The following is a 7,544-nucleotide window of genomic DNA, read 5'->3' on the forward strand; positions in this document are numbered from 1 at the left end:
AGGGCGGATAAATGCAAATGTATTCATTTTTTCTTTTATTTTTTATGGTTCAATGTCTTTTTATAAGCAGATTTACATTACAATAGAAAAAGTATAAACATTGAAGAAATACCAAGAACAAGTGTTGGGATACAGAAAGAAGACGAAATAAAAATATTTACAATTTATAGAATTTTTTTCTATAACACGGATGTTATCAAAGATTTTTATTGGAGAGGATTTTCTGAAGTGATAATACGTTAATCGGAGGCATACTTACAGTATTTAGGCGTTAGGCTTTGTGACTGTGGTATTTCATCATGTAAATGAAATTTAAGTCATTAAATTATCTTTATCTTATCTTAATGATTATGATCTTAAATTATCATAATCATCTAGCTCCATGTTGTCAAAAACATCTAAATGAACCTTCATGACATAAACATTTTACAGCTAGTGGAACACGATAAGTAAGGATGCAGGCATTTGATGCCAGAATTGTTTATTGGATAAATGCAATCAATCAGTGCCTATGAGTTAATCGCAGGCTTAATGCATTTTATATGGAGATCATTATTATTTGTGTGAACATGTTGGGTTTTCAATTCTGTATTCCGACTAAAGAAAGAAAAATGTATGCAGGATATATTTTCGGGATCAACTTTATTCACGTCACCGCATTCATGGCGGCAGGGCCGGCCCAAGGCATAAGCGAACTAAGCGGCTGCTTAGGGGCCCCCATGTACGGTGGCCAAGAGTTGCAAACCAACATTACAAAATCTGAAACACTTTTACAAAGCATGAGACAAATTTACATTTTGGAAAACATTTTTACATATCATAAAACAAAATTACATTACCAAAACACATTAACAAGTCCCGAAACAAATTTACATTTCAGAAAACAAATTAACTAGACGCGAAACACTTTTACAAGTCCCGAAACAAATTTACAAGTGGCGAAACAAATTTACAAACGACATTAGCCAGAAAGGGAACGTACCAATTCCAAAGTTGACGCGGAAGTGGTAACGGAAGCGCTCAATTTGAGTTGATGGCGGTTGATGGAGTTCATGGAGACCCAAAATGGACAGCGATAGAGTGGTGTTTTGCCCGTTTTGTGGCAAAAATATGAGCCAATTAACAAGATTTTGTTTTTCGTGTGGTCGGTCTCTGGAGATTTTAAATGGCGCAGACCAGACAGAAGGACCAAACACACAGGGGACATCTCAACAGCCGGATAATGCTAAACAAAGTAAGTGCAGCATAACGCTCGCTACCTGAATGAAAGTGAATAGCGCTATTGGTTAGCGGCCGTTAACTTTCTATTTTTAAACTGAGCTTTGCTAATTTCAGCAGAAAAACCTTGCACATCATACAAACAGTTCATGGAGTACAGAAGTTCAAAGTCCAAAGAGCGTCAGTCTTTTAACTACGGGCCGAGAGGAAGACATCGGGCTAAAGAACGAAAACACGTCCAGGTAAATTGTACTGACTGTTAGCTTATAACTCGACTGTCTGACTCGAGGTGACTCTTAAATGGATCTGTATCATAGTAGATTTATTGTACAGATTGAATTAAGTTAAAAAGAAAAACTAACATCTTTGAACTTTGCATCTTTGCGTAGATTTAGGCAGAATAACAGAAGCTCTCGTGCAGGGCGAGATGCTTTGCTAAAGCAATTGGGCAAACACTGTATCGAATTGGAGAGTGCAGTTTATTGACATGTTCGGCTCACTATGAATCTGTGGTGGCACCAATTAGACCATGGAGGGACAACACATTCTCAATTTCCAATTAATGGGAAACACAGATGTATGTATAGTCTTTTATTCAACCTATGTTTAATACATCTTTGTCATTTTATTAGATAAACATTGGATTGATGGTGCCAAATGGAACTGATTTAAAACCTCTAAGAGGGAAAACACTCCCGTTATTTGTAGACCCAGAGGTAGCAGCACCTGATGTACTGAAACAAGCTGTCCAGAAAATGAAAACATTTAACAAGGACATGCCAGAAGGACCGTACATCCTTTTGTATCCAGACTGCTCAGAGGTGGTCCATGTGCCTGGATCAGAAAGGCCAGTCAAATTGGCAGAATATAAAAAAGGAACTAGGAAGGCCATATTGCAGGATCACATTTTTCATTTGCCTAGAAACACATTTTAAAGGAGGAGGTTAATGGATCTCAGGATTCAACATTTTTACATATTTTAGATACTCTACTGAAGGATGCATCTGCATTATCTACATGATGTTTTTGTTTGTTTTTACAGCAACGGATAATACTTCAGACTCTGATTTTGAAATTGTCATTGCATCAAGGAGCACAGCTGAATTCAATCGAGCTGACACAGTGGTACATCAATTATTTATTTATTTTAATACTTATTTATTTATGAATGCATTTATTGATTTATCTATGACAATACTGACAACCTTTCACCATTATATATATATATATATATATACTGTATGGGGTAAGGGAACAGTTATCGAAGCTATTACAAATTGTTGATAAATTAATGCGTTTCCTCTCAGGTTTTTTAACCACAAAACCGAAGTACTCCCAAACTCAAACATAAAGATGAAAGGTAGTTACATTTTGACATCTAGCCTTTGTCACAGAGTCAAACATTTTTTATCCTTTCTGGTGGTAATCAAACAATAGGAATCTTGCCTGTATTCGTTTACATTCTTAGATGACTATTGTAGGCCTGAAGAACAGTAATAATTAATGTATTATTTGTTTCATGTTTTAGAGATGCACCGGGACATTCAGCAACAATTCGGCCTGGACAAGTAATAGGGCAGACTGTGGCAGCCTGACGTTTCTTAGAGTTGTTGTTTCTCCCTTGTACGTCACTTTGGACAAAAGCGTCTGCTAAATGCTTCAGACATTTTAATTTGTTTTTCAGATAGTAATATCTGATGCTGAGGATATGGATCCATCTGAAACAAATCCAGACAAGACTTGCTACAGGTAAAAAATAAATTTAAAAAAGGATAGTGACTCACATACTTTCAATTTAATTCATGGGGAAGAAATTTGTGTTTGTAAGATGTTTTAACATGGAAATTGTAATTTCCCAACAGTAAATACACAGACCTGTATGCACCAGGTGTTGAGGAAGAGGATGAGGAGCTGGTTGCAGTCAATGTGGAGAATTTCCAACACACGGCAGTGTAATATTAGCTTTTGAGTGTGGCATTCCAGTATTTAAATAACTGTTGTAAAAGTGTACACTGTCTGGGATATCCATTAATTAAATCACTTTTTGTCATTACAGGGAGGAGATGGACATTACACTACCTGACATTGTAGCAAACCTGGCGCTTCCTATTGATCACAAAAGAGTCAGCAGGTTCAACATCTCAAGGGCTAATGGCTGTTTATCAATCCGAAGAACGCTGAGAACGCAAGTACATTCTTTTGAAGAACGTTCTGGTAAGCCTCCTTGCGAGAATGGTCTTGCAAGGACGCAAGGACGGAGAATGAATTGAGATGGTTAGGGTTTTCCTGGATTCGCAGCATTATGATGACACTGACTAACTCCAAAAACTAGTTAACAAAAGCTAAAAAATGGTCCGTCTACCTGTAATTTTACGTTTTCTGTAGCCCTTGCTAACTTACAGTACCTGTTAACTAGTGTCTGCACTGCACTGAGATGCTACTAGCTAGGTTATCGACAAGTCGGAGCAAATTTAAAAATTAGCCGTTTCATCAATAAAATAAGATCATTTTCAGCGACTGAACTGCCAATTTCTCGTCACATTTTAATTCAGATGCTGATTTACACGTACCGTTTAGCTGAAATATGAAAAGTAAAAAATTACAGTTGTGAGGTTTGTCTGCCTCGCTTGACATCTTGCAATGACTTCTGGGAAATCAGAAGCGTTCTCGCTGGTCAAGTCACCATCCGATGCATCCTCGATAAAAGGGGCGGATCAGGAACATTTCCGGGTATTTTGGGCGTTCTTGGTGACTTGTGTTCTTTGGATTGGAACCGTACTTGGGCAATAAAAGATGACGTCAAACTAGTTCGCAAGAACACAAGAACGGAAAAAAACGTGGATTGATAAACAGCCCATGTTTGGGATGGAGCCGTCAGAAGTTTCAAGCGTACAACATATTCTGAAACCTGTGACATGCTGGTCAGATTTACTGATGATGCTGGTATTTTTGAGGAGGGAATTGACACTGGTGGTCCAAGACGAGAATTTTTATCTCTGCTAATGAAACACCTGAAAGACCGGCCCATTTTTTATGGACCAGAAGGACATCGGTTCTTGGTCTACATTTCAAATGGTATGTATGGGGTTAGAAGTGTGCTATACTAATGGTTGGTTAATGATCATTACACAAATAGATGACACAGCATATGCTTTTTTCCTCAATATCTTAAAGTATATAATGTATTGTATGTTTTCATTTTGCAATATGAATTCATTTATAGCTGTTAGGGAGGATGAATACTTCATGGCAGGAAAGATGATCGCAGTGTCAGTTGTACATGGAGGTCCAGGACCCCATTTCCTGTCAGAAGATCTTGTACATTATCTTGCCGGCCAGCCTTCATTCAAATCAACAGTTAATTTAATAACTGACAGCAGGCTGTCTGAGACATGTGGCTGCTGTGGAAGAAAAGAAAGAAATCGTGGCCGACTACCTCCAGTGGTATATTATCGACCGCAACTCATCTGTAATTGACAGGTAAGATAATATTTTGAATTATGATGGTGAGTTTATGTATGATATTTTTGTTTAAAATGCTTCATGGCATGTGTATCTGTTATTAGTTAGCCACTGTGACAAATGTTTTGCCTTTCAGTTGTAATACACTGTGATGTCTGTCTCTCCATTCCCTGCCCTCTGTGTCATTCCTCCGTGTGATTTTTTTGCAGTTTGTAACACCTTTCCATGTGCAAATCAAAAGAATGTTATCACACAACCATTTTCCCCAAATGTTGTTTTTTTAGGTGGATAGTAATTGTCGTGAAGAGAACCTCAAAGTTTTCTCTAGATAAATTAAATGCAGTTGGCATTACACAGCAGTGAAACAGTGTTTGTGTTCACTTTGTAGATTCAAAGATGGTCTTTCAGCCCTTCAGTTTCTGACTACACTACAGCAACACCCTACTTTGCTGACCCCTGTCCTGTGCCACTTTGAAAAGTGATTCACTGGCTTTGAGCTTGAAAAACTCTTCAAACCTGACCTCAGCCCTTCAGGGAGTAATAGGAGACTAAAAGAAAGTCAAACCGTGGCCTACTGGGCAGACTATCTCCTTGACTGTGAAGGTTTGTAAGGTTTTTTGTAACTAATTGGAAAACCACATTACCATGGTATATCTGAACATTTATTTATTTGCAGAAGGCACGGCTGCTGTGTCTGTGGAGGACGTTTTGATGTTTGCAACTGGGCTGACATCACTTCCCCCATCTGGCTTGCAACCATTGCCACAAATAGAGTTCCTGGATGACTCCCCATTCCCGATGGCAAATACATGTTCAAACTTGTTGGAATTACCACTCCTGGACACATATAGTGTGTTTAAATCACAAATGGACTTTGGAATTCAAAATAATCCAGGATTTGGCTGTCTATAACCCCTAGAGCTCTGACTCTAAAAATGTTGTTTCTTTGTTGCTGTTATAGGTTATAGTTGCATTTGTTAAGGAGGCTTTTATAATGTAAGGGTATGTGAGCATTCTCAGTTAGCATTTTGACAATTGTTTTAGATTGTGATCCATGACCCATTATTTGTATTCCCACTTTGAAATTTTGAAGCTGTGGGTGACACATAACACTTTGTGTACATGTTCCACCACCATTACAATAAGTCTCCCAATCAATCAATTTATAGCTGAGCAATTTCTTTTAATCTCAGATACAGTTCAGTTGAAGACTGCCAGTACTCTGGCTTCTGTAAATGATTGTACTCCATGGCTAAGTCCAAGTACTCCTGAATGTTTGGGTCCCCACATGGAGCTCTTGTCAGGTGAGCCTCAGGAAAGGCATCCAGTTCAGCCTGCTCAATTTGAAATCCACAGTCTCTGGAGCCAAACCTATGTTAAACAGAAGATAATTAAAAGTATTTAAATTTAAGATAAAAGCAAAACAAATACCATCTATCACCAAAGTATTACCTGTGTGGTAAGTAGTAGAGCTCATTGGGCAATCCTCCTGGACATGATGCTGTTCTGGAGGGGCGAATCCTGTGACTTCCACAGTCTCACACACTCATCCAAGTCCTTCTGAAGAACATCACCAAAGCAATATCTCAGTAGACACTGATGCTTGTGACTCCCGTTGAAGTATCCGGCATCTGTAAGGTCTGCAAATAGCTCCATCCAGAACTGAGCCCTATAGATATCGATAAATAATAGAAAGTTATAGTTTTAAGCATATACGTTTGAATGAATGAAGGTTACACATAATTAAATGACTTTATGAAGGCCACTTACCTTCCCTTTCTGAATATGGACCACCATGACTCAATCCTCTGGTTGCTTGTGGATGAGGCATATATGTGGCTGGATGCTCCAGAGTAGTAGTCATTGTGGTGGTGGCGTAGGGTGCACTGAATTGCGGCAATGGTCCCGTTTCCATGCCGCAATCAGTCCTCAGTCTCATGGGGATGACACCGAGGTTTTGCACACATGACAGGAAATAGTGAGCGATCACAGTTGGATCATTATTTGTTGATGCACATACAAGCCACAGTACTTTACGCAAAAATCCATCGATACACCCTGAAAGAGCCAAACCGAATTCGGTCCCATGGAGTGGTAAGTTCTCCTTATAAACCTTCTGTGTGCTCTCCTCTCGCACCCTCGAGGATTGAGCTCCCGGAGCAAATTCATTACATGATCCCTCTTCACTCGCAGATTGTACTTTTGTTTGAGCACCTGCCACATCATGCGGTAGCCAAACAGCTGTCCAGGTCCACGAAGTTCCAGTCGTATTGCCCTAATTATGACATTTGTAGAGGAGAAATCCTTTCTGCGATATAACCCAGCATCATTCAGTCATGCACATCAGCTTTTCAGAGACCTCAAGCTGATGTGCACACCGTGTAAACATGACATCATGTCCACGATTACAGCGTACGAATGTCCCTCATTAAAATATGGTATGCACTGCTGCAACACATCTGGTCCTTCACTCTGGTCTGCGGCATTTAAAAACTCCAAAGACCGACCACACGAAAAACAAAATCTTGTTAATTGGCTCATATGTATGCCACAAAACGGGCAAAACACCACTCTATCGCTGTCCATTTTGGGTCACCATGAACTCCATCAACCACCATCAACTGAAATTGAGCGCTTCCGTTATCACTTCAGCGTCAACTTTGAAATTGTTACATTCCCTTTCCGGCTAATGTCGTTTGTAAATTTGTTTCGCCACTTGTAAATTTGTTTCGGGACTTGTAAAACTGTTTCGCGTCTAGTTAATTTGTTTTCTGAAATGTAAATTTGTTTCGGGACTTGTTAATGTGTTTTGGTAATGTAATTTTGTTTTATGATATGTAAAAATGTTTTCCAAAATGTAAATT

General features: G+C 38.9%; 1 pseudogene; it reads left to right on the forward strand.

Annotated features, from left to right (window-relative positions):
• Window positions 1-1,065: 1,065 nt before the first annotated feature.
• On the forward strand, window positions 1,066-5,291 carry LOC124469354 (annotated as a pseudogene).
• The last annotated feature ends 2,253 nt before the right edge of the window (window positions 5,292-7,544 follow it).

The sequence above is a fragment of the Hypomesus transpacificus genome, chromosome 7 (genome assembly GCF_021917145.1).
Source record: "Hypomesus transpacificus isolate Combined female chromosome 7, fHypTra1, whole genome shotgun sequence".
Lineage (NCBI taxonomy): Eukaryota > Metazoa > Chordata > Actinopteri > Osmeriformes > Osmeridae > Hypomesus > Hypomesus transpacificus.